Below are 27,957 nucleotides of genomic sequence, written 5' to 3'. Positions count from 1 at the left end.
AACAAAAGAAAAAAAAAAGAAAAAACTTAACCCAAAGAACCAAAGTAAAGGGAGGCCAAGAACAAGGATGACTAGGGAAGTATTATTGGAATAGGCAAGAAGGGTGGGAGGGGACCTTGCATTGATTATTGAACAAGAAAGCTAAATACTTCATGAAGAAGTCGGCCCGAATCAAGACGTGGAAGCTGTTGCCGGAATTTAAGTAGCCATCGATAAAGAAGTTGATATGGAACAAGATGATAAAATTGTTGAAGAAGAAAGTCAAGTACTCCATCAAGTCCCAGATTGATAATCAAACACAAACTAAAACGAATAACTCTCGTTTATATTAATCAGAAAATATATCTCAAAAAGCCTATTACAACTCTCAAACCCTAAATCGGTCCAACTCTTGATGAACCCTGACTTGGTTGCATCTAAATGAACCCTAACTCGGTTACATCTTGTGAATGTCTCTAGATGAACCCTCGATTACACCTCACACACTCTATAATGATTAATGCCTAATCATAACTTAGTTTATATAGACTAACCTAACTTGATAGTGAATACATTACCTATTATAATTACAATAAAATTAGGAAACATAACCACTATTACCTACTTGTCAATATTGGTCCCTCAAGTTCACCAACTTGTGACTTTAAGTCCAAAATTACGTCCAACATTCCACACACAATTCACATAGATTAGAAAGTAATAATGGCTTATGTCTGTTTTACATAGTTTTCATGTTTTAAGAATAGAGGTGTACAAAAAAACCAGTTTGGGACCGGTTTTAGGCGAACCGAACCGAACCGGTTTGGGTTTAAAACCGGTTTCACCCAAACCGGTTCCCAACCCGACCCAAACCGCCAGTTTCAGGACCGGTTCCCCTTCCTGAAGATCTACCAAACCGGTTTTAAAACCGAACCGGTTTGAGAAAAACCGGTTTAAAACCGGTTTATAAACCGAACCGAACCGACGTGACCAGATCAGCCTATCTTGTGTCTAAACCGGTTTATAAACCGAACCGGTTTGAGTCAAACCGGTTTTGACCAGCCGTTGACCAAACCGGTTCGGTTTGGGTTTAAAACCGGTTTTGTACACCTCTATTTAAGAATTGTGTCACTACTTAAATAGCCAAAAATATTATTTTGATTGCAATGACAATTTTGATTATCCACTTGTATACATATGAATGCCATTTAATAATTTTATTGCAATATTAAACATGTTTCAAATTTTTACATATGAATGAAGACTATACATCAAAAGTGTGTTTTAACTCTAGTATTTTTTAGTCCAGGAATGCTACCATTAGGAAAGAAATGGTATATGCACTAATAATACTATCCCATAACTATAATCTGTAATAAACAATACCGATCTTTCAGTACGATCTGGTATCAACCGACGGGATCTCAAACACATCAGAAGATGATGTTGTGTCAGTTCGAATTGTGTTGGAATGAGTTTGACCGCCGCTTTGACTTCGTTGACCTTTCGTCTCACGTCGAAAGTCTCTCATGGCTTTGAACCTCAAATCTTCAGAGTACCCGCCTACTTCCGGAACTATTTCTGGCACACAAGTTTTTCCAGTGAGCATATTTACAACCTCCTGACATTGTTGGCCTCATTGACGACGAACCGTTCGTGCACAGAAGTGCTACTTTCACAACAGTTTCCGCTTCTTCTTTGTTCATTGTTGACTCCAATCTCTCGTCAAAAAGCTCTGCGTATTGCTTACTTGTTTCCAATCGACAAGCCTGCACAATCGCTTTGATAAATTAATATTTAAAAATCGGTTAAATGTTACATCAGTCATATTCAGTAAAGTTATAACACGCCATATAAAATCTTATTTTATTTTTATATAGGTCGTATAAACCTTTTCCAAATAGCATACGGGCCGTATAAAATATGTGAAGGTTATACAGATTAAAACTCGAATCATACCCAATCTAGAAGGCAAATGCAATCGTTAGTTGGAATGTAACTGTTATTGTTTTTGCCGCTAACTATTTCCAGCAGCACCACTCCAAAGCTATAAACATCTGCCTTGTCGCTCAAGTAACCCCAGAGGGCATACTCTGGTGCCATGTATCCACTGCAAATTCATAAATGAAGTTAGATTTAAGAGACGAATGTAGGGATTAAGTGATTGATAATTTACATTGTTCCAGCAACTCGTGTGCTAACGTGAGTCTTCTCGTCTTCGTTTAGCCTTGCCAAACCAAAATCTGAAATTTTAGGATTTAGATCTTTGTCAAGTAGCACATTTGTGGCTTTGTGTCCCGATGCACGATTTTGATCCTTGGTTCTTCATGAAGAAACGCTAAACCTCGAGCAATCCCAATGCATATGTTGAATCTCGTTGGCCAATCCAACATTAATCGACTTTTACCTGAATCTGTGTTAACAAAGTAAAAGATTTGACTTTTAAGCTCAAGCAAAGTAGATTCGAGTTTCATTTCCATTAAACATTTTATTAAGTATTCAGGAAATATATGTACTAAACCTAATAATTTTACAAGCTTTATTTAGGAAAAACAATGTTAGTAATTAAACAAAAAATCAGGTCAAATTATGAGTTTAAAAATCAAGTTTGTTGACCCAAAAAGTCAAACTGCAAGAAAGCCAAAACACACTCACCAAACAAAGCATTTACAAGGCTATTATTTTCCAAGTACTCATAAACAAGCAACAGCTGATCTCCTTCAATGCAACATCCATGGAGTTTAACAAGATTCGGATGTTGTAAGCACGAAATCACACCAATCTCGTTCAAGAACTCACGGTTTCCTTGTTTTGAATGTGTTGAAAGTTGCTTCACTGCAACCGCCGTGCCATCAGTCAACGTACCCTGCAAACCAACACACAAACACACATGTTACAAACATGAAACTGAAATCAAACAAACGATTGTTTTGTACTAGATTATAATTTATTACCTTGTAAACAGGCCCAAAACCTCCTTCACCTACTTTGTTTGAATCATTGAAGTTGTTTGTAGCAGTCTTTAGTTGTTTTAAAGAAAATGAAAGTGTTTTAAGCTCCAATCCTTCAAAATCTATTCAAGATAATCAATTTGCCTTAGCAAAAGAGTACACAAATGGATCAAGAAAGTCAACAAAGTCAAAGGAACGAATAAAGTCTTCACCTTTATCGGTCTTTTTTCACCCTTTTAAGCATTTCCACCACAAAACACCCAAAACCAACAAAACAAGAAACGGTACACCAAGCCCGACACCTATATAAATGCCTTTACTCGTCTTCTTTCCACCAACCGAACAAATCTTGAAATACGGGTCAACATCAATAGCCGATACAAGAGGCCCATAAACTCCTCTTTTAGGAAAACGGGTTGTCCCTTTACCCGCCCAATAAAACCCGATCTCCAAGATATTATCCGCCACGCTCGCATTAAACCGAACAACAACAGGCCTTGCAAACCCACCAGCCTCATCTTCAATATTGAAGTCTTTTCTAATTATTCGCCCCTAATTCACATACAACTCATTTAAGCCCATATGATAACACAACTAACTATAACTATTATAATCTTGATTATGACATCATAAAATTATTACCTGAATATAAATATCAAATATTCGTCTGCCGAGACTTCTATACGTGCTGTCGTTAGTGAACTGTAACTCTGCAAAGTGCAGATCAACCGCATAATCACCATTTTCTAAACAATAACTGAAGTAAGTGAGTGTAAGTGGTGAGAGACGAGCAGTTGTATAAAGTGGAGGTAAGCTCGTATTCCCCTGTAAAGATTCTATGTATTGCGTGTTTTGGTAAATGTTGTCATCCATGAAGTCACCAGTGCTGCTAAATCCCCAGTTCCTGGACGCTTCGTACAGCCTGGCGGCACCACCATCGACATTCGCATCTCCTTCATAAAGAACAGACCGCCCGTTACTTTCTCTGACCGTTAAATCATTCCCGCCACAGTTAACATGTAAAGAACATGCATCTGTCATGAAATCAACCCATTATCTTTTTAGCTAATTAATTACATAATTCATTTGTTTGACATGTTTATTTAGATGTAAGTTGTTGAAGATTTAGAGGTTGAAAAAATGCTCACATCTAGGACATTTGACATTCTCCACACACGGAACCATGTCCTGTCTGTTGTGAATATCATCATAAGAACAAACATCAAATGTGGATAAACAAGAAGATATAAATTAGGGGTGGCAAATGTGACCCGTGGGTTGAATGAGTTGTAATAAAATATATATAATGGGTCAGAATGGGTCAAGCTAAAAAAAGAAAATGATTGAAATGGGTCAAAACGGGTTGACATTTCTTGAGTTTTTTTTTTCTTTTTTTTTATGGAACGAGAAAAATGGAGGAAATTTTTTAGTTTTTTTACTTTTTTAGTTTTTGATTTATATTTAATTTTTTTTTGAATATTTTAGTGAAGGGTTTCTGAAATCTCAACCCATTTTGACCCATTTCAAAAACCTCTCATTGAAAAATTCAAAAAAAAAATAATTAAAAAATTATAACTCGAAATATAAATCAAAAACTAAAAAGTTTCCTCTGTTTTTCTCATTCCATAAAAAAATAAAAAATAAAAAATGAAAAATAAAAAAACTCAAGAAATGTCAACCTGTTTTGACCCATTTCAATCATTTTCTTTTTTTAGCTTGACCCATTCTGACCCATTATATACATTTTATTACAGCCCATTCAACCCATGGGTCACATTTGCCACCCCTAATATAAATGCTAGTAAAAGCAATAAACTAGCTTACATCGGGTTTATTGTCGAAGAGCTTCTGAACAGGTTAACATAAAAGTTCCTAGTATAGAGACCAATGGAAAGAACAAGTTGTTACACAAAAAGCATATTGAATTAAATTCAAAACCTTTTCTTTCTTAAATTTCAGACATTGCAACTCGTGTTTCCAGACAAAATCTATCAACATGTAATCTTTCTAGATTTTTTTTTATAATTGTGAGAACACATTATCGAGACATCAAGGGGTTAAAGGCAGAAACCAGTGAAAGTTGGATTTGAACCCGAGACTTCTACTAGAGAGAATCGGATGCTTACCAGTTACCACTGCGTCACTGTCGCCGTTGAAGGTTTTTTTTAGTTGTTTTAATAAATAAAAAGGCTTACCTGTTCGGTTGGCATGTGGCTCGATTAGGTCCTTGCCATGTAAAATTGTTGTAGGATAGGTCACTGCACAAAGATACTCGAATAAAAATATCAGTTTTTTAACAACTAAGCATGCTTCATGAAATTTAAAAACGGTTTATTAACAAAACTTACATACTAGCTCCATTAACCAAAAGTGTCCCCGGTATGTCGCCACTTAGCATGTTACTAGTTAAAAACCTGTTTGAAACCACATCAAAATGCTGATTTAGTACCTCATGATAGTACATAAGCACAAGAAAACTCAAAGATTACTAAACTTACACCAACCGCAAACTCCTCCTAGGACGTTATCAGATATTCTTCCTACTAACCTATTAAAACTTACATCCCTGTTAAGATCACATCGGAAATTATGTCACAAAACATATAAATCATAAAGATTTAGTAAAAAAGTCTATTTAGTGTATACTTACAACATTTCAAGCTGTCTCACTTGCCACATATAATCCGGTATTTCTCCTGAAATATTGCAATTTCTCAAGACCCTAAATTTATGAATGAAATATCAGAGCTAATACGAGTCAAACACAAAAGTCAATGGTATAATTATCAACATACAATCTTATTAATCCACTAGCATTGCTGAGCTGAGGAAATCGTTGTGCCGGCCCACTTATGTCACTAATTCTCCTGCAAAACATGCATTCATGAAGAACACTAACTTAACTTTTAAAACAGATTAATCTAAAAACAAAATGTTAACTTTACTTACAGATCAAGTAGGTTCTCTAGAAGAGATACGCTTGAAGGAATAGGCCCCGTGAGTCCACTTGCCACAATTTCTCTTGAAAAACATCCAAACATTAATATTATGACATTCTTGAATGTGTAAACTAAAATACTACATTTTAAGGAATTCATAGAACATCTTACAATCTAGTAAGTAGTCTCCAATTTTGTATAAAATCAGGTATCGGTCCAATGAAGTTATTGTCGTTTATCCTACTGTATAATGCACAAAAACCATTCAGTTTTAGGCTTCCAAAATGGAGGAAAAGAAAAACTTTGGCTAAGAGAGTAAAGTAAATATTTTTACAAATTTGTTAGATTTCCTAGTTGACCAAGGGTTGTTGGCAGCCTACCGGTCAACCGGTTTGAAGACAAGATCCTGCAATATAATATAACAGATTAAATGACTCCAAATATCAATAAACAATTCAATTAGATGGAGAAAATTTGTAATTGAAAACTTAATCAGACGTACAAAGAGTTCAAATTGATTAATCTCCCTAAGTCAGATGGAACAGTTCCTGAAAGCCTGTTTGCTTCAAGGTCTCTGATCAATAATTTAACAAGTATGCTAATTATTAATCCATGTAAACATAAAAAAGTCAAAGTTGACCAGTATATATATAAAAAGTTACAGTTTTGTGAGGGTAGTGATATTGCTTAGTTCCAGTGGGATTTCGCCTGTTAAACGGTTGCCAAGAAGAGATCTGCACAAGAAAGTATAAAGTTCACAACTTTTAAGTTCTCACACAAAAGAAAATTATGTAACTAATTAAGGGTTAAAAAAGGATTTCACATGTCTTGTAGCCGTGTTAATCCCCATTCAGGTGGAATTGTGCCACTTAAGTAGTTGTAAGCAAGATCTCTGCAAATAGAACAAGTTATGCTTTAGTTTCACTAAATCTTGATCATGTAAATGGTTTGATATATAAGTTAGTTATGCGTTTAAAACACGACTTACAACTACCGGAGGTACGGAAGCTTTGCTAATTCGGGTGACAGTACTCCATCAAGACTATAAAACTTATGTGTGCTGCATTGACAAAGAAATTATATAAATTCCCAAAACTTGTTGGTTTTGGAGAGTGTTGACTTTTAAAGTCAAAGATGTAAAAAACCTAATGATATTGTTAAATGTTAATACTCAATGAATAGAATTAAAAGACAGAACTTTATACATCCTTACTACATGACAATCGGTATCGTTGCCAATGTTGCAATCGCATCCGATGCTGGCATTAGCTTCCTGAGATAACTTTGGCACTTCAGTAATGGTGTCAAGATTGCAATTATCTCCATTAAATCTCCAACTTGTTGCATTCATAGCAGCAAGAATGTTTTCAACAGCTTCCACTAAATTGAATTAACAAAAGGAATATCTTTTTGAACTAGAAAGATAGCAAATTGATAAATATAATTTGGCCTTAGAAGTCAAACCACTCAAGTGGGATTAAATCATTGGGAATCAATTACTCAATAATTAAACCTAAACAAAAGATCAATACACTTTCAAGTTGCAATCATTAAAAGAGAGATGGTTTTTTACTTTTACAGACAGCCCATGAGTCCTTAAAACTTTATTATAAAAACTGATAAACATGCTAAACTTATATACAGAAATTAAATTAGATAACTTTTTGCATTAAAATCATAACAAAAAATTAAAAAATAATTTTTTTTTCTTTTTAAATATATGATTGTTTATTGGATTACATCGAAACAGAAGGCAAGCGGGCAACAAGCTGCGCCGCTACCCCTTTTTGAATCGCAAAACCCAATCTTTTAAAAACTATATTTGCTGATCTTGGAGTCACAACATTACTAACCCCCTGAACACGGGTAGGTAGCTCCACAGCTTCAGGCGCGAGGAAACCAAAAGTGTCATATAATAGCTGTTGTGAATCCAAATCAAGATTCTATAAGAAACAATAATATAATTTAAGATAAATTATATCAAGATTCAAGAATCCACAAACTCATTTTCTTGAAACAAAAAAAAAATGATTTTTTTTTTTACAAAATATCAAACAATATATAAGTTACCTTCTTGTTGTGGCACAACTGATTCAGCATATGTTAGCAAGATTACAAAACAGAGAGTTTGAAGCAGAATGCATTCAGGTTTCCTTGCAGCCATTGTTGCAGAGGTCAAGAGTTGGTGGTGAAGAAGAAAAGTGTGGGTTTGGATTAATTTATTAATACCAAATTGCAATTCTTCAAGATAGAATGGGATGATAAGTCACATGTGTGAATAGTAGACTCTGTTGGTCTAAATCTAGGAGTCATACATGACAACTTGTCTCCTGTATTTTGTTTGCTTGAACCGTACATGAAAATGATTTATGACTTGCAACTCGCAAGAGGAATTATAGGTAACCTGGGAGAAGTGGCTGGATTTTAATTTGTAAGGGTTATATTTTTAGTCGGGTGGATTTTTTTTTTTTAATGTTTGTTGTGTGTTGTTTGTAAATACCATCTGTTGGTTATATGCCCTGTTCTAAAAATCGCTAGTCAGTAGTCGGGTGGTGGGGTGGGGACTAGCGACTAATCGGGATAAATTAGATCGGACTTTAATGAATATTTTTCAGTTTTATGTATACACACACATTTTTATATGTAATTTTCAGTTTTATGTATACACAAACATATTTTGTTTAAAAATTGGCTGGAATCTCGCTGGAAACCGTTGGTGTTTGCTGGAATCTCGCCGGAAACGGCTGATTTTGGTCGGAATCTCACCGGAAACCGTTGATTTCGGCCGGATTTGACCGTTGACCGATTAATTAGCCGACTAGCCCAGAATTAATCAGTGAAGTGGGGATTAGCGATTAATCGGGGATTAATCAGTGCCTAGTCGGGATTTTTACAACACTGGTTATATGTCAATGTGTGCCTGGTTGGTTAATTTCTTACTAAATTGTTTGGTAGTTACTAGTTAATGAAAAGTTTTTTTTTTGTTGATCGTTCAAAAGAAAATATTATTGCAACTAATCATTCTATGTTAACTAGCTATGTAACTTATTAGATACTTGAGATTGATTTGTTAAAAGCTCAAACGAAAACGAACTTATGAGTATGAGAATTGAGTCTAGATAATAGTTGGTTTTATAAATTAACTTGTATCCAAGCTTGACCGCTTGAGTTTCGTATACAAAGAATAAAAATATACGAAAAATGAGATAAGAGCAAACATTATTAGTACACTAAAAGAATAAAAAGGTTATGTCCATTTATCCATTTATTCATGAGCCTAAACTATTAACATATTAATTCCATAAATACAATTATGTAGCATTGAAGAGATTTTTGTAAATATGAAATTGATAACGTTATCGCTTTGTACAAGTTTCATAAACAGAAACATTATTTGTATCTTTCGGTTTCTTTTATAAGTGTCGGTATTATAACGAACCAAACCAATACCGATCGATTCCAGCGGAATCGTACATAGAAATCCCACTAGTTATATATTATACAGGTATAGATGTGGATGTTTTTTTAGAAAAGTATATATTATTTGTCAAACGCCTAATTCTTCTATGAGAAAACAAAAAGAAGTTTTTCTTTTGTTTCGTAGTTCATGTATTCTTCTACAAAGTTAACCTATCCTCGCATTATTGTTAAGTTTTTTTTTTTAGATATTCAAGCATTGGACTTCATGAATCTCATTCGTGTTCATACCAGGCTTATGTAAGAGAATATTAATTGTATATCAAACACAACCTAAATATATAGATTTACATGTGTGAACAAAATTCTAAACACAAGTATCCACACACCAAAAAAAATAATATTGTGTTTGTGTTAAATAATATAGATACTCGTTTTTATATGTTATTTATGCATCCAACAGTTAGTTGACAATAATTCGTCATATTTTCAAAAAGTTGCATGATTAGTAAAAGAAATATTTGTTCTGCCTCTATAACTCGTCGTTTCATATACTGTGTCATGTTTTAAACATGAAATCGTAAGTTATAACTATAACAAAGTTGTTTCCTTATCTTCAAACGTAAATAAGTGATTTTCATTGACACACTCATTTTAACAAGGCTTATACATGTAGTGATAAAACACGTGTCAACTTATTTAAGGTAAGCAGATCAAAATTTTAATCAGTCTTTTTTTATTAATAAAAAAATATGTGAAGTCTTATAAAACAGGTATCTAATCTTACTAAAAGGAGTTTGTAGGGTCTAAAGATAATTTTTATTCAAACTTGGAAGGTCGTATCGTGGACATATTTGACCATGACATTATACATGTTAAACTAGTCCACTTGATCGTTATATATATACTAACACAATAGCCAATAAGTAATAGGCATGGGCCACCATCGTGATCAACTTGTCTGCCTTTTGGGTCCCAAATCTAGAATGCCATGCAAGCCATACGTTACTTGATTGAATCTCTGCGCATTTTTTATCATTGATTTTTATTGATGGTATAAAATACTCCTTATTATATAAAACACAGCAAAACTGACAAATATACGTTAAGTGTCCAGCAAAATATAACCATATATATCTAACTTTGGGTTGAGCTTATAAGTTGCATATTTTGACGTTATTGAATTACAAATTTTAGAACGAGGTGAGCAAGCCGTTGGTCAACAAAGTCAAGCACCAGATCGTGTAAAAACCGGTTCCGGGTATGGTTGGTTCGGGCCCGGGTTAAGGTGGAACTAGTTTCGGTGGGTTTGGTTCCGGGTACGGCTTCTCTGAGAAACTAAAACATGGTTTGTACCCGTGGATCCGTTCGGGACCTGAACTAGGTTTTATATCACACTAATGTGTGATTATGAGTTGCTACTATCCCATTTTTTCCTCCTTTTCTCACATTACTTTGCATCCAGTGGGCTCTGAGGCCCTCGTTCCCTGGCCCATTTTAAATTTAACTAGCCCACTTAAAATCCATATTCTTCATTCTTGCTCTCCTATTTATTTTCTTGTTTGTTATTTGATTATTTAGAGCATGTTTGGGATTAAGTTTGAAAAATGCTTATTTGCTTATTGTGTTTTCAAAAAGCCAATAAGTTAAAATATTTTTGGTAATCATAAAAATCTTTTTTATTTTAGCTTTTTGAAAGGGTTAAAAGGCAGTTATCTAAAAGCCTCAAAGCCTCGCTTTTCAAAATGGTTTTTTGAAAAAACCAATAAGCCAATAAGCATTTTTCAAACTCAATCCCAAAGATGCTCTTAGTTGGCATCAAATCACATTTGTTTTGTGGTTTGCTACTATTCGTTATTGGTTTCATTTAGTTGGTTTGATTCTTGTTTTAGTTTCTATTGGCCGAATTTTTTTTTCAACAAAATTCCACATTTATCTTGTACTTAATTCATTTCTCACTTAATTCAGTAATATATTCATGACTTCATGTATGGTTATACATTTTGTTGTGGAATATTTGATTCATTTTGGTTACATTACTAAACTGTATCTTGAATTCATTATATATATCTTCGTATCAATACTTTGTTGTTATTGAGAACGATATATTAAAAAGTATCCGTTATAAAAAAATGATCAACAACTTTTCTTCAAAGAATAGCGGTAGAGTCTCACTATTTGTTCAACTATTTGCAACATATCATATTTTGCTACAATAACTCTCTTTGTTATACATTATCATAGTTATCGTCGATCAATAAGAAAAAAAAGTATTTATGAAGGCCCCTTGTTTAGTACTCGCTTATAGCAAATAAAAACACTTAAAATAAATCTTTACCCGACTGATATCAACAATCGCCATCTTATCTATGTATTATTTTTATTACAATCTTTAGTCGATACTCTTGATTTATCTTTGTATAATCGATGATTCGATTCTTACTCAACGTATCTTGATCTCTTACTTTTTTTCAATTTTTCATCACTCTTTAATTTACAACTATAATATCTCTGACGTATTCGTAACTCTGTTTCTCAATTACTTTTTCTTTATCTTATTAAATTAAGATCAATTCTTATAAAATCTCAAATCATTAATTTGTATAGAAAATAACATCTAAGATTTGTATGATCATAAATCATAATTATTATACGATATACATCAATGTTATGATTTCAAAATTGGGTTGAGATCCGGTACAAATAAAATTAGCATATTAAGCATACAGATAACTAGAGTAGTTACAGTTTTAAATTAAATTAATTATGTTATAAAAATAAAATAATGTAATAATAATAATAATAATAATTCTATATTAACATAATTACTTTAGTTATTTATATATTTTTCAAAAATATTTGTATTCGGATCAAAACCCTAAAATTTTTACAATTATACAAATTGTTACTACTTTTAATAAAATACGCAAATGAAAGTGTCAACACAAACGTGCAATCCTCATCTTCCCCAAATTACCCCAAAATCCAAACCCTAACCCTAAATCACTCCAATTCCTTCAATGGAACCACAATCACCAAACACCGATTTCACCGACGCACCTAACGAACTGCCGTCCACCGACGCCACAATCTCCGATCAAGAATCCACAGCCACCGTCATCTCCGACCACCCACCGGACTCACCCTCGTCACCGTCCTCCTCCGGCCTCCGTCACCGTCGAGGGTACAAAGAATCCCAGTTCTTTAAAAACAACCCAGATGGATTATTCGATATTATCCCACCCATAAAGACTTCTTTACGCCACACCCGTCCCCGTTCGTTTAATAATAAATTAAGCGAACGGGCACGGGAACGACAATTATTAGACGAACCCGCACCCGCTTCGAGTTCGGTAATTACCCGAGTTAATAACAGTAACTGTGATGAGTCAGTTACTGTGGACTCCCCAAATTATGCACCTGATGTTAATGTTACATCTATTTTAGTGGAATTAATTATTAAAGTTATTAGCTTGCAGACTAAGTTTTTATCAACCTCTGTTACATTTCCAATGTGGGTGCTGCGTGTTTCGTATTTGTTGATAACCGACCCGTTCGGGGTTATAAATCTTGTTAGGGGTTATATGTTAGGGAGTGGAAGCGAGATTTTCGGGATTTGTTACAGTGGTGTTAAGTTGGTTAATCATGTGTTGCTGCAGAAGCATGAGTCGACGTTGCGGTTGTGTTTGAAAGTCGGTTGGGGTTTGTTGTGGTTTTGTTATTGTGGGTTTGTTTTGGTTAGTTTGTTAGTTCCGGCTTTTTTGTTCGGTGGGGTGGTGATGAGATGGATAGTGGAGGAACCGGTTAGGATAACGGAGGAGCTGACGTTTGATTATACGAAAGATACGCCTATGGCTTTTGTGCCGATAATTTCATGTCCGGAATCGTCAGTTGTAGTGCATAATCAGAAGAGTGTGATTGAAAGGTTTGAAGAGTCACGGGTGATTCCGTTTGATCATGAAGTGCAGGTGACGGTTTCGTTAACTTTGCCGGAATCGGATTATAATGTTAATCTTGGAATTTTTCAAGTGCGGGTGGATTTTTTAGCTAGTGATGGTGGGCTTGTTGCGAGTGCGAGACAGCCGTGTATGTTGCAGTTTAAAAGTCGACTGATTCGGTTTGTGTCGGCTTTCTTGAACTTAGGTTCTCTTTTGACTGGATATTCATCCAAAACGCAAACGTTGGATGTAAAGTTTAGAGGATATACTGAAAAAGATGTGCATACTTCGTGTTACGGGTTGTAATCGAGCAACGTGCAGAATTTGAAAGGAGGGGCGGTCTCCCTGAAATATACTCAGCGTCTTTGGTCATAGAGTCTCGACTGCCTTTTGTGAAAAGGATATTGTGGTATTCAAAGTGGTTGATATTCATGTGGATTAGTGTTATGACGTATATAACGGAGTTGCTATTCACACTGGTTTGTTGTCGGCCCATCATATCTCCATGGGAACGATCAAGTTCGGGTTCTTTAAATGATAATGAGTCTCCCAACACGCCTTCTGGTTCAAGCTAGCTGCACTTGAAGATTCCCATATGATGGTATGCAATCAAACTCTTGGTCTACCACTTGTATTCTTGAGTAAAATATGAAATAAGTTTACTTGATGTGGTTTTTGTAGCTCAAGATTCGTATTTGTTGTGTATATATAAGGCGCCCCAAAAACTTTTTTTTTCCAAATCCATGAGAAGTATGAACTTATAGATCGTAGGTGGTGACACTGGAGATAACGAACATGAGATAAACACCAAAGATTACAAAAAGTTATGATTTCAAAAGCGGTAAATTTGATCCTTAAAGTCGATTAACCACACTAGATATCTCTGCTTTTGTGTGTTTAGTAATGGGCAGGGGACATAGGGTTTCAGGACCTGCGTATACGATACCTGTAACCGTTTTTGTGATATTATATATCTATTTGATATTTAAATTACAAGGAAGCAAGGGGATTTTGAAGTTGTCTTTATGCTTTTAGCATTAGCTACTGTTTATGGTGTTATCGGCGAAACCTACTTTGTTTTAACATCACTTGGTTATAATCAAATAGAAAAAAATATATAAGAATAAGGAATGGTATATTAGGATAATCCAACCAAATATTCTGTTTACAGAGAACAGCCTGACTATGGTCACTATGTCTTACATTGTTTGCAAGCGTTATAAGTTAGCGTCACTGGTAATATTATCTCATGCAGATAGACATATATATGATGAATCAATTACGATACAACTCCATAAACCATTTGAGGCACACCATTGTACTTGCACCACCTATGGGTCCAACCGTCAGTCCCAAAATGTAGACCTGTAACCCTTTGTACTTGTAACCCTGTGAAGATGGTATTTATTAAGTACAACGGTTTATCCAATGGCAACGTCTGCTAGTTCTCTAGGCTGCGATATTAAGTGAGTGTTTAAATTACAGTTTCTAGGAAGCTATCTAGGGTGGCATCACATGTAAGTTGCTTCATTTACTTTTACTCATGATTGTACATTCTTTATATTGTTCTTTAATCGCCAGTTCTTATCCCACAGAATACTCGGGTTCTCTCACTTTGTCAAGGATAATTAGCTTACAATTTCGTGAACTGATAATCGATTGAAACTGTTTGGTGATGCGTGATTATCCATTGTGTGAACCGGTTATGATTAATTGATTATGATATATGTGAATTGATTATTTGATTATCTATTTGGTGACAGTGTGAGACTTGAAACTATTGTTTGCTAACTGTTTGAACCCCTACCCGACCCTACCTGCAGGGTATGGATAGGTTATGCATTTCAGTACCAAAATCCGAAGCAGACTCGATTTGTTAGTATTTTAGTGTAATTGGATTAACTGGTTGATCAATTTAATCATAATAAACATTAAGCAAGTTTGGGGATGTGTGGAGTACACACTAGTTTACTGTGCCCCTGGCTGGGGTTAAGTTGCCAGGTCAGCTTGGAAAAATTTTATTTTCGTTAATAACGCTTCATTAAAAATTCGTTAGAAAAATGAATTTTATGATTATGTTACACATAATCATAAGTATTATTTGAAGTTATTTATTAATAAATTTTAAATTTTGAATAGATAACTACTTGAAGCAGTTATCTTGAATACAACTGTCCTGGTGATATATACGTTATTAGATTGATTGACAGACGCTCTGGTTCATCTTCCTCACAAAAATTCCATACGAAATTCTTGTCTCAATTTAGAGTTTTATCCGATTAAAGTGTTTTGGAGAACCATCAAAATAACTTTTAATCTGAAGGTTATCACACGACTCTCTAAATAATCCAGGTTGCTATATTGAAATCCCCAACACGATTTGTACCCGATAATACCCGAAAACCAGAACCGTTTCGATACCTAGAACCGGGTTTTTCCAATGCTCGAAACAGGGTGTTTCAAATACCAGATCTACACCCGAAATTACCCTAAAAATACTTTAAAAATGCCCCTAAAAAGTGCAACTCCTAAAAAATCCAATATATAACCGAAAAATACCTTGAAAAAAGCCAAAAAAAACCCGAAAATAGGGTTTATTTTTCAATATCCGGAAATAGGGTATTCAAATACCCGTTTTATAATACTCGGTTCTATACCTAACCCGAACCCGATGCATAGGGTATGGTTTTTAGAGACAATACCTGGATCCAAACCCAACCCGGGTATTGTCAATACTTGATTTTCCAATACCTGGTCATACCCGTACCCGGTTCCATACCCGGAACCGGGCATTAGGAAACCCGATTTGTGCCCCTCTAATCTAAATGTTAACTTTGTGTAGACTTAATTCTTAGGCCCAATGTCTAAATAGTGTTTAAATGTTAAGCCTTGGTCCATAGTTTGATTTAAAATGGGAATAATGAGTCACATAATGAAACGAATCAATGATTCCTCAAAAATAATAGGTAGATTTTAAAAAATGAAAACTCGTATAAAGCAACTTAAAAACTTCCCTCCCCCATGAAAAGGTTTTCTTGGTCCGTCATTGATTAGTATATGCATGCATGGAATCACACACACTCATGGAGTCATGGTCCCATTCATGAGTTACACTTCTGGGCCGGTTCAGCTTTGATCCAATGCTCACCCTATCACTTTGCTGCGCTTGTATTCAATTTGGAATTTTGTTGCGTTAAAGATTTCACATCGATCTGACATTAAAAAGGTAATGGTTTATACATTTTTAGGAAAAAAATTTGTTCGCCAACAAATGAAATAGATTTCGATCAATTAATTAGTAACACACAGTATTGTTACAAATATCAAATGTAATAAAGTCACTTGGTTAGTAAAACTAATTAAGCTATATTATATTTTTAAATAGTTTTTTCCAGCAAAATGGTGTATATTGAATTTCTCAAAAACATATTTTCAAACCACTCTTAACACTTTAACATGATTATTTGCATTTTCATGGATACAATTTGGCATTTTTTATTATCTACAAACACTTGAATACTATGCTTCCTAATATTTGAAAGACATTCCTTTTTATGTGAGTTTATTATGAGTTATGATGAGTATATTGTACATGTATATTTTCTTACGAAGTTATGATGAATTGATATTATAGAATTTGTTACAAGTTTCTGTTTTTTTATTGTGAACTAAATATTTTCTATAACAATATCCGACTCCAGGTAAAAGAATGAGAGCTTTAGGCTAGCTGTTGGATAGGTTAAAGAGGCATTAAAGTTGATGTGGCGCCCCCTTAACGCCAGCTACACCGCATCGCGATGTTAAGGGGTGTATGCTAACACAATAACGAGCATTAAGGAGATAAAAAGGCCCACAACATTAATTTCTAGTTAACCCGCAAAATGCTAGTTAAAGGTTGAGTAGTTAAAAGCCCCACTGTCTACATGACAGTGTCATGACATTTTAATTGGCCCAACCACAACAACCAGCCTTATAATGTTATCATACCACTCAAAAACCAAGCTTTATTAAGTTTTCAATATATAGATTTTAGAGGCATATTGTTTTTTCAAGTTAGGGGATATATTTGGCAATCTATTGTTTAATCAATAAGATGTCTGACTTATTAAGAGATACTCTCTGTATCATTCAACATTTTTTTTAAACTTAACCAATAAAAGGTTTCATAAGCCATTAAAAGATGTAACAATGCAATATATCTCTGATCGATTCAGAAGTAAACCTCTTAATAAAATTATTAAAAGGTTGCCAAAGGGAACTTTAGATTCTCTTATATATCGGCAAAACCTACTTTGGGTTAGCATCACTTGGTTATAATCAAAGAGAATAATAAATATATAAGAACAAGGAATGGTATATTAGGATAATCCAGCCAAAGATTCTTTTCATAGAAAAGAATGTAACTATAGTCACTATGTATTACATCGCGTGCAAGTCTTATTAGCTATAGACATACATTTGAGAAATACATAAAACACGATGAATCATTGTTGAGATTCACCGTTGGTTATCTCACTTGAAGACAGCCTTAGAGTATTGTACGCCCATGCACCACCCATGGCTCCAATCGTCGGTCCAAAAATGTAGACCCATAACCCTTTATACTAGTTCCACACGAGCGCTGGCCCTATGCTCCTTGCCGGGTTCATGGACGCCCCTGATATAGGTCTGCCATTAAAATACATGTTTTAACTAAACCACACAAAATATTGATCGAAAATCATTTACGAACTAGCCTATATATAACAAAACATCATATATGCATCGTACCCTGCAAACATGGCATTAAGCACAATGGTTGATCCAATGGCAACCCCGGCTAGTTGTCCCGTCTCCGTTAAGTGTATATTTACAATTATAGTTTCATGCATAAAATATCAAATTGTAATATGAAAATAAAATATCAAAACCGTACTTACAGCTCGGTCATCTGTGGCGACGGAAGTGATGACAAACATGAGATAGAATGTGATAATAATTTCCACCACCAAGGATTGAAGGTGGGAACCCGGAGGTGCGTTTCCAACAAAGTGATCATGTTTCCCGCTTAATATTAATCGTAGGGTGCCACTCGCTAGGATTGACGCAAGGATTTGAGCTATCACGTACCCAGGTACCTAAGCAACATGACCGATCAAGTTCAATTGTTAACCGAGTTTAGTATCTTTTATTTATACTTATTATTATTATTTGATTCATCATTTACTTTTTGTTCGCTAGTCATTATTATATCTTTAGTTTGAATGCAACGATAATTATTTATTTATTCATATATTATCATCAGCATATATAGTTGGTTAGTTTTATCATTATTATTTTATTTTATTAATGTAAGTAATTTTATTCACCGATATATCTTTTAGTTGTTTCGAAATCCTTTATCAATAGCATGAATTTAAATCCGAATGAATGTGAAGACTCACCTCTTTCCAAGGGAACCTTTTGCAAGAGGCGAAGGCGATGGTGACCGCAGGGTTGATATGTGCACCCGAGATATGGCCAACAGTGTAAACCATAACCATAACAGCTGACCCCCATACAATGGCGATTCCCGGCTGACCCTCCAGATTGTTCTTGTCGATGTTCACCGTGATTGCACCACAACCAGCAAATACCAAGAAGTACGTGGCAAATAACTCTGCTATCAACTGTCCGAAAAAATTCATACCACAAGCTATCAAGTCTTGAATAGTTAGGTTTCTTTGTTTGCATTTCTTTAATAGTAATTGATTCTTAACATATACATTGTACGTGGATATATAATACTTAACTTATGTGTTTATTAATTAGTGTATGGAGTAAAAGAAAGAACCTTTTGTGAAAATTGACGAGTGAAATGAGAGAAACAAGGTGTGGTATCTTTGGTGTCATCTTTTGCTATGCTCAAGGTGACTCCATGGTGCCCATTGGCAGTTCCACCGACGTCCACCGTCGCCATTCGCCTCAAAACACCAGTGTGTGTGTGTGTGTGTTTTAGAGAGTATTAAGAGTAAGAATGAAAATGGAGATAAAGATGGATCATATTTATAGTAGTGAATGATATGATGAAAGGTTGAGTTATAACTTATAACTTATAATCACTATTGAAGAAACACTAAGTGACCCGGGGCAGATTACGGATAATCTGGGGGTTAAGTAATGTTTCCCACGAGGATGAGGTCCAGCAGAGAAGGTTGTTCTTCAGGTGACCTGCAAAACAGACACCGTAAGCTCGTCACTGAGAATGGGGGGTTCCTCCTTGTGACCACCCTCCGGCGTGAGAATCAGACTAGATTGCTCTGAATATAAGTGTATATAAAGAGATTGCTAGATAAGATAACGAGATATCAGATGATGTCCTTACCATTCCAAGGTGTTGGAGTATTTATAGCCGAAGGTAGGTTTCCTAGAAGGTACAGCCGGCTGAATAGTATTCCTGTTCTACCAACAGTGGACTACGCACAGGCCATGCTGGTTGGTGGATAGACTACGGCCGACTGTAACAAGGTCGGCTGTACACTGTTCCTTTACTGCCGGCTATGCACTGTTCCACCAACTGTAGGCTGCGCACGTCCCATAGTAAGGGTTGGTGAGTAGGCAGCGGCTAATAGTGACAAAACAATACTAGAGGGTGCTCCTCCTCGTACTGTTGTCGGTGAGCTGTCACCTTGTGACTGGTTCATGGGCTGTTCTGGTCAGATCGTCTGTTCTGCCCATACCTTAGTAGGTATAGTACAAAAGATCTTCCAGAAGCATACGGACTGGCTCATTTAGGCGGGAGTATTCCCGCCTTGCTCATTCCTTCATGTGACTACTGAAGTAGCTAGTGCCTTGTGCGTGTAGCCTTGCTGTCAGTGCGGGTAGCCTTCCCTGATGGCTTGTATCCGCAACTGCGGGAACAAGCGGGGTACTTCACCATTGGGAGGCTTTCCCTGCGGGTACAGCCGGCGTACTGCGCGTAAGGTTTTCTCTGAGCATGGTGGGTCCTGCGGAAGCAGCTGGTCGTTGCGCAGACGTCCCTGTTCAAGGTGAGTCTTGCGGGTCCAACTGGGCTCTGCTGGGACCTACCTCTTCAAGTCCCCCCAGTCCAATGTTCTTCTCATGAATTATTAATAAGTGAGGTGAACTTTTGGACTAGCAAGGGGTTTTGAAAAGGGTTTTTAGTTTTAAGGTTTTCCGTGGGGATTCTTCCCGCGGTTTTCCTGATGTCACGCAGAAATTCCCGACTTTTCTGCTTGATCTTTGGGTATGAAGCGGGTAGGTCTGTAACCTCCTCGCAAGTCAGGAGCGTTGAGTCCCACTTGTGTGGATTCTCCATGGGGTTTTGGTAGTTTTCAACATAGTGATCAATTATGCTAAAACCACCAATTCCATCTTGGAGTTTCAAACAATATAGTTCTCTACGTTCCCGTCATGCGGGGATATTATTCACGTTTCCTCAAGCATGGCCCAGAAGATCCTTCTTGGTTTGAATTCTCTGCAGAGTGCTAAGTATGTGAAGGGTTTTGCCTTGACACTTTACCCGCACTCGTCTTACGGTTACTTAACTTCCAAGGTATTCCTGGCGTCAATTCCCTGCGGGTGCTAAGTATTTGAAGGGTTTTGCCTTAACACTGTACCCGCACCCGTCTTATGGTTACTTGGTTGCCAAGGTAAGGGGTATTTTCCCGCTTACTTTTGAATCTTTTTGAATTTTTTTGAAATTCGAAGAGTTGGTGAAAGGATAAGAACAGTCCAAAATGCTGAAACGTCGTGCGACGGTTTCTTCTGACTGTGTCAGGACGTGCAGGAAGTTATGGTGACGTGACAGTACCTGGTCATTCCAGACGCTTTTTCAGGCGCGTGGGCGCGATTTTTCGGGCGCGTGGCCGCGAAATTAATGGTACGCGTCCTTTCAACAGCTGTTGCCAGCTTGCTTTTTGCCACGTGTCATAGTTTCATTGCACCTTCGATTTCTCTCTCTTCCGCATTAAATTCATCGCATTAATTGCGATTAGTATATAAAGGGGGAGAGGGTTCTTAGTAATCCACACTTTCACTTTTCTCTTCATCTTCAAAACGATTTCCGGCTAATACTAACCTTTTCAGTCGAGCATTCTCTCGAAATCGTTCTCTTCTTTCATATCTGCAAGATGTCTTCTGCTTACGATCTTGAGGGTACAGCCCAGGAGGCTGGGGTGCACGCCGAGCACCCGTCATCCAGGTCCGACAAGGATGACAAGAGTACTGCTGGCGAGTGCCAGTGTGCTCTGCCTGTCGATTTATATCAGTACATCGTCAGGAAGTTCATGCTCGAGTCTCTCGAGCCTGAGTTTCCTGAACCTCATCAGACGGTGTATGATGCCCCCAGAGGCAAGATCGGGGTATATGCCGCATTCTTTGTCTATGGGAATCTTAGGTTCCCATTGACAAAGTTTGTGTACCGTGTCCTAGAGAGGCACGGTGTACACCTGACCGAGGTGCACCCGATGGCGATCGCGAAGATTCGCCACTTCGAGTGGGTGTGCCGGATTCTGGGCATTGAGCCCTTCGTCGACCGCCTGATGACCTTCTACTCTTGGAGGTGCATCCAGGGGTGGTATACTCTGATAACCCGTATAAAGGGTTTGAAGATTTGCGCAACCGAGCGCAGTCTTCATTCGTGAAAGCGGGAGTTCTTTTTTATCTCCGCTCGCGCCATCCCCCTTGCCATGAAGTTCAAGAATGGGCAAGCACTCCCCAGCCTTCACGCCTCCAACTATCAGGAGGCGGAATGGTTCTCGAAGATATCCCGAGTCCAATCTCCAGTTTACCGCTTTGCGGAGTCCGGGATGGTGATTCTCGGGATGAGCCGGGTATGGAAGGATGCGGATGCGCAAAAGATCCCGATCGTCCTCGAATACGGTTTGAACTCTGTTCCTTACGGTACGGTCTGTCTTCTTTGTTTATATTTGTTTGTCTTCTAACTGTTCTTTTATTTCAGAGGGGAACGACTTGCAGTCTCTCCTGTATCCGCGGGAGGCTGATAGTCCCGCTCGGATGGGTACTCGTGCTCTAGATGCCTTCGTGTACTTCCCTTAGGAGGTAGTCAACATCTTGGTTGTCCACGTATCTTAAGAGTGGGCCAAGAAAGTTACGTCTGTGAAGGATGTCATCGATGAGTTGATAATTCAGTGCTTTACAGCGTAGTTTTCTTGCCTGTGTTTTTGACTCTGGTAGTGTACATGCCGCAAGGTATTTTATTATTGGTGTCATCCAAGTTTCTGTGCCGGTTTGGATGACACAAATTTCCTTGTGCGGGACCGAAGGTGCCTCGAGGAGTTCAATGCGGATGTCCTTTCCCAAGTGGGTGAAGGCTAATGATGCAAGCTTGCTTAACGCATCCGCAGATTTGTTTTCACTACGCTTGACGTGTATGACTTTGCAATCATTAAAATCGCGCATAAGGGTTTTTGCTTGTGCGAGGTACAGGGCCATTGTGTCGTTCACGGCCGTGTACGTCCCGTTGATTTGATTGGCTACTAACATGGAATCCACGTGGGCTTCCAAGTGTTTCACTCCCATCTTACGCGCAATTCTCAGCCCAGCCAAGAATGCTTCATACTCGTCTTCGTTATTCGTACTTGGAAAATCCAGTCGAATAGCGTAAGTGTATTCTTGGCCTGCTGGGTTGGTTAGTTTCAGCCCAGTGCCTGAACCTTCGTTACTGGCTGCTCCATCAGTGTAGAGTCGCCAGACATCATTGATGTCCTGTGCTGGAGAGGGTTGAGCCTCTTCCTGGCACTCTTTTTCCCGCGATGCAGGCACTTCCGCAATAAAGTCGGCCAAAACCTGGCCTTTTATGGCTGGTCTTGGCTTATACTTTATCGCGTATTCCCCCAACTCAATTGCCCATTTGGCTAGGCGTCCCGATAACTCAGGTTTGCATAGAACGTTTGCAAGTTTGAAATTGGAGAGAATGGTTATTGGGTGACCCCGGAAATATCGTCTTAACCTGCGTGAAGCGTGTATAAGTTCTAAGACTAATTTTTCGAGGGTAGAGTACCGGGTTTCTACGTCTGTTAGGATACGGCTGACATAATAGATTGGCATCTGGATGCCTTTTCGCTCTACTAGCAGGACTGCCCCGATTGCTCTATCTGTTGCGGAAAGGTATAGGATTAACTCCTCTCCCGCTTTTGGTGCTGTGAGCGTTGGGAGTTCGATCAAGCGTGACCGAATCTCCTGAAAAGCTGCTTCCGCTTCTGGTGTCCAGCGGAAGTGCGTTTTCTTTAAACAGTTTCTCAATGTTGACACGAAAGGAAACGACTTATCCGCGTGGTTTGCCAAAAAACGATTAAGTGCCACTAGTCGTCCATTCAGTGTCTGAGCCTGTTTGATGGTAGTAGGTGATTCCATTTTGATAATGGCTTCGACCTTTTCAGGGTTCGCTCTGAAGCCATCTTTAGTGACGATGACCCCCAAGAACTTCCCTTCTTCCATTCCAAAGGCACACTTGCTCGGGTTGAGTTTCATGTTTATCTTCCTAAGCGTGTTGAAAGTTTCTTCGATGTCTTTCAACATCGCTTCTGCGTCAGGGCTTTTGATGACCAAGTCATCCATGTAGACTTCCAAGTTCCTCCCAATTTGGGCATGAAACTGGTTGTCCATCAGGCGTTGGTATGTGAACCCGGCATTCTTAAGTCCGAATGGCATCATTTGGTAACAAAATGTGCCATCGGGCGTCCGAAAAGCGGTTTTGTCCTGATCATCAACGGCCATGTGGATTTGATGGTACCCCTTATACGCATCCAGGAAGCATTTAAGGCGAAACGGTGCTAACGAATCCACCTTAAGATCAATTTCGGGTAACGGATAACAATCTTTGGGGCATGCTTTGTTTAAGTCTTTGAAATCTATGCACATGCGCCATTGTTTGTTATTCTTCGGTACCATAACGGGATTTGCAACCCATGTTTGATATCTACTAACGCGTACGATGCCTGCGTCAAGGAGTTCCTTGACTTGGGTTCTACACGCGTTAGTTTGTTCTGGCCCCATTACTCTACGCTTTTGTACGACTGGCGTAACAGCCGGATCGCACTTGAGCTTATGCTCTGCCTTACTTCGGGGTACACCAGTCATGTCAGCTAGTGTCCACGCGAAGATGTCAGCGTTTTTCTGTAATAAGCGTTTAAGTAAGGTGCGTGTGGGATCAACAACTGCTGGGCCAATGAAAACGGCCTGGTCCGGGTATTTGCCGTTGAAGGCCCATCTTTCCGGTTCGGTGATGGTTGGTTTAGCCATCTTTGGTTTGGGTTTAGATGAGACAGATGCGATGCATACCTGGGGAATGCCGGTGATCATCGCTACACCCTCAGCTGTTGGCCATCCCATCATGCCGTGGACGGAAGATACCACGGCGTTGAATCTTGCCATCCCGTCTCTTCCGAAGAGAATGTCGTATGTGTGGTGTGGCTTCCTCATCACGACAAAATCCACGTCTTCTGTGCGTGAGTGATTCCCGTCCGTAAGAGTGACGGGGAAAGATAGGATACCCAGGGGGGTGTTTGTGTTGCCGTCGAACCCTTCCATCGAGGCGTAGATCGTTTCCAGGCGTTCCTTGTCTTCGTCATATAGCTTGTCGAAGAACTGCCTGTACATCACCGTTGACGAGGCGTCGTTGTCAGCAAGAATGCGAGAAGTAATGTAGTGCCCCAGCTGGCTTTTGATGACAATAGGGCCTTCTTTGCTGGGTCCTCCTGGCACTCGCGGGAAGCGCACCTCAGCTTCCTTCCATGCGCATGGTTCTGTCGCACGCCTTTTTCTTCCTCTGATCTTGCCATGAACCATGTTGATGCTGATGTCAACGGGCTTTCGTCCGTTGCCTCTGTACCGGTTATCATTCCTTCCTCCCTTCTTAATTGATGCCACAAGGTGTGCCAGTCTTCCATCCTTGACGAATGTTTCAACAATATCCTTCAAGGATGTACACTCCTCCGTACTATGACCTTTTGTCCCGTGGAAGTCACAGGATTTGCTTTGATCCGCATTAGGTCGCTGCCGGATCATTGAAGCTTTTGGCCATGGTAGTTTTTCGGTGGCAAATATCTCCGTGACGCTTTTGGTGAGTGGCGTCCACCGGTATTTTCGGCTTGAAGGGTGTGTGTTGTCTCTTCCGCCAACAAGAGGGTGAGAGCTGGATGAGGTGTCAAAGTTTACCCTTGACTGCCAAATAACTAGCTTCCTCTTTTTGTTCTGCCGGGCGATCCGAACATTGTTTTCTCTAGTCCTTTGCGTGTAGAGGTGTGTACTCTGGGGAAGATCCCTTCCCAGTTGCTTCTCCGTCTCGGCAAAGCGCTTGGCCGCCGTCATGATGGCATCCCATGTGGATGGCATGCCGTCCTTACCCGTCAATGTGCGGATAAGCTCTGGGTATTCGGCGCCCTGGATGAAAGCGGCGCGAACAAGATCTTCACTTATGTTGCCCAGACTTAGCTTTTTGGAGTTGAAGCGAGTGATGAAGTCTAGTAAAGATTCATCCTCCTCTCTAACGCAGTTGAGGATCGTCCACTGTTCTTCAGTATATTTCCTTTGTTGGCTGAAGTGTTGGCTGAACTTGTTCTGAAAGTCCGCCCAATCATAGATGTGGTGGACCGGTAAACGATCGAACCATGCCCTGGCCGCTCCAACCAGAGTCATCTGGAACATATAACACCACGTGGGTTCCGTCCAGTTACTGACGGTTGCCCCCGCAATGAATCTGTTCAAGTGGTCGTCTGGGTCGGATAGACCATCATAAGTGCCGATGTTGGACATTTGTTTGGCACTTCTCGGGGCGATTGCTTCCGCAATGTCCCTTGCAAACTTTGACTTTCCTGCATTTGCAGCAGTTGGTCTAAAGGTTTTGGAGAAGTCACGCGGGTTTCTCTCCGCATTCGTTGGTTTAAAGGCTTCCCCAAAATTCCTTGATTGGAAGTCCGTTTCCTTACGCTTCCCTTTTGCCTTATGGCGAGGGTTTGCGTCGGTATCGGATTCTTCCCGCTCATCGTCTGAGTACTCGCACTCACTGTTCATATTGAGATGTTGGCGAGTACTGCCGAATTCGTCAGCCTGTTGAAGTGAACGCAAGCGTTCATCCAACTCAGCTTGGAACTCTTTCTGACGTGCTTTGGCCCACGCCTTAACTTGATCTAGTGTTTGGCGAGGGACCCTCGTCCGTTTCTCCAACTGGGCATCAGTGAACCCCAGTGAAATATTGTTTACTGCACTTGTCCCGGCTTGGGTAACCGGGGTAGTGTTCGTAAAATTTGTATAACCGCCGGTGTTCCCAGTTGCTGGGGTTGTGGTCACCGGGGTTTCTTGGTCACTTACTGGCCTTGGGACCGGAGTAACGTTAACCATTTCTTCAGAAATTTTGAAAAAACTAAGAATTAGTTCTAGCTTTTATGCACGGATGGCGCCAATGAAGAAACACTAAGTGACCCGGGGCAGATTACGGATAATCTGGGGGTTAAGTAATGTTTCCTACGAGGATGAGGTCCAGCAGAGAAGGTTGTTCTTCAGGTGACCTGCAAAACAGACACCGTAAGCTCGTCACTGAGAAGGGGGGGTTCCTCCTTGTGACCACCCTCCGGCGTGAGAATCAGACTAGATTGCTCTGAATATAAGTGTATATAAAGAGATTGCTAGATAAGATAACGAGATATCAGATGATGTCCTTACCATTCCAAGGTGTTGGAGTATTTATAGCCGAAAGTAGGTTTCCTAGAAGGTACAGCCGGCTGAATAGTATTCCTGTTCTACCAACAGTGGACTACGCACAGGCCATGCTGGTTGGTGGATAGACTACGGCCGACAGTAACAAGGTCAGCTGTACACTGTTCCTTTACTGCCGGCTATGCACTGTTCCACCAACTGTAGGCTGCGCACGTCCCATAGTAAGGGTTGGTGAGTAGGCAGCGGCTAATAGTGACAAAGCAGTACTAGAGGGTGCTCCTCCTCGTACTGTTGTCGGTGAGCTGTCACCTTGTGACTGGTTCATGGGCTGTTCTGGTCAGATCGTCTGTTCTGCCCATACCTTAGTAGGTATAGTACAAAAGATCTTTCAGAAGCATACGGACTGGCTCATTTAGGCGGGAGTATTCCCGCCTTGCTCATTCCTTCATGTGACTACTGAAGTAGCTAGTGCCTTGTGCGTGTAGCCTTGCTGTCAGTGAGGGTAGCCTTCCCTGATGGCTTGTATCCGCAACTGCGGGAACAAGCGGGGTACTTCACCATTGGGAGGCTTTCCCTGCGGGTACAGCCGGCGTACTGCGCGTAAGGTTTTCTCTGAGCATGGTGGGTCCTGCGGAAGCAGCTGGTCGTTGCGCAGACGTCCCTGTTCAAGGTGAGTCTTGCGGGTCCAACTGGGCTCTGCTGGGACCTACCTCTTCAACTATTTTATTATTCATTTTTTTGTCAAGATTAATAAATATGTAAATCAGTGAAAAGGATTATATTATTAAAGTATTAACTAAGTTTTGAAAATGTAAAATAAAATATATAGTTTTTCATTTTATCAATTTAACATTTGAGATAAAACAAACTTAAAGTCGGTTTAGTTTTAAGCATCGACGTTGGAATCCAAGGAAGCTAAGTTATATTGATTGAAATGAATACGGACATTGCCGAAAGGTATATTATCAATTTCCTAGACTATGTCGTTCACGAAGATGATTTAGATGACTCAAAATTAGTCATATCAAACAATTAAATTTCACTCATATTGTGAGATAAATTATTATTAATTTTTCC

At 38.8% G+C, this 27,957-nt stretch overlaps 3 pseudogenes across 2 annotated transcripts; 1 reads left to right on the top strand and 2 right to left on the bottom strand.

The window, feature by feature from the left end:
* Window positions 1-1,289: 1,289 nt before the first annotated feature.
* Window positions 1,290-8,070, bottom strand: LOC143538551 (putative leucine-rich repeat receptor-like serine/threonine-protein kinase At3g14840; annotated as a pseudogene). Its single transcript, XR_013136263.1, has 23 exons — window positions 7,940-8,070; window positions 7,075-7,249; window positions 6,858-6,929; window positions 6,693-6,761; window positions 6,532-6,603; window positions 6,372-6,443; window positions 6,204-6,275; window positions 6,041-6,112; window positions 5,880-5,951; window positions 5,726-5,797; window positions 5,581-5,652; window positions 5,429-5,496; window positions 5,279-5,344; window positions 5,126-5,188; window positions 4,755-4,802; window positions 4,079-4,122; window positions 3,573-3,964; window positions 3,143-3,482; window positions 2,934-3,052; window positions 2,635-2,845; window positions 2,156-2,392; window positions 1,939-2,089; window positions 1,290-1,748 (listed from the first exon to the last, which is right to left on the bottom strand). The product of XR_013136263.1 is annotated as a putative leucine-rich repeat receptor-like serine/threonine-protein kinase At3g14840 (transcript).
* Window positions 8,071-12,306: 4,236 nt separating this feature from the next.
* LOC143538538 (seipin-2-like) lies at window positions 12,307-13,867 on the top strand (annotated as a pseudogene).
* A 3,841-nt stretch (window positions 13,868-17,708) lies between these two features.
* LOC143538537 (aquaporin NIP1-1-like) lies at window positions 17,709-19,201 on the bottom strand (annotated as a pseudogene). Its single transcript, XR_013136260.1, has 5 exons — window positions 19,037-19,201; window positions 18,648-18,872; window positions 18,144-18,341; window positions 17,995-18,056; window positions 17,709-17,892 (listed from the first exon to the last, which is right to left on the bottom strand). The product of XR_013136260.1 is annotated as an aquaporin NIP1-1-like (transcript).
* Window positions 19,202-27,957: the final 8,756 nt, after the last annotated feature.

This window comes from Bidens hawaiensis, unplaced genomic scaffold, assembly GCF_021521415.1.
Source record: "Bidens hawaiensis isolate Kalapana, Puna unplaced genomic scaffold, B.hawaiensis_p1.1 tig00011638_1, whole genome shotgun sequence".
In the NCBI taxonomy this organism is placed as follows: domain Eukaryota; kingdom Viridiplantae; phylum Streptophyta; class Magnoliopsida; order Asterales; family Asteraceae; genus Bidens; species Bidens hawaiensis.
The sequence above is the reverse complement of the archived record's forward strand: the minus strand, read 5'-3'. Positions and strand labels throughout refer to the sequence as shown.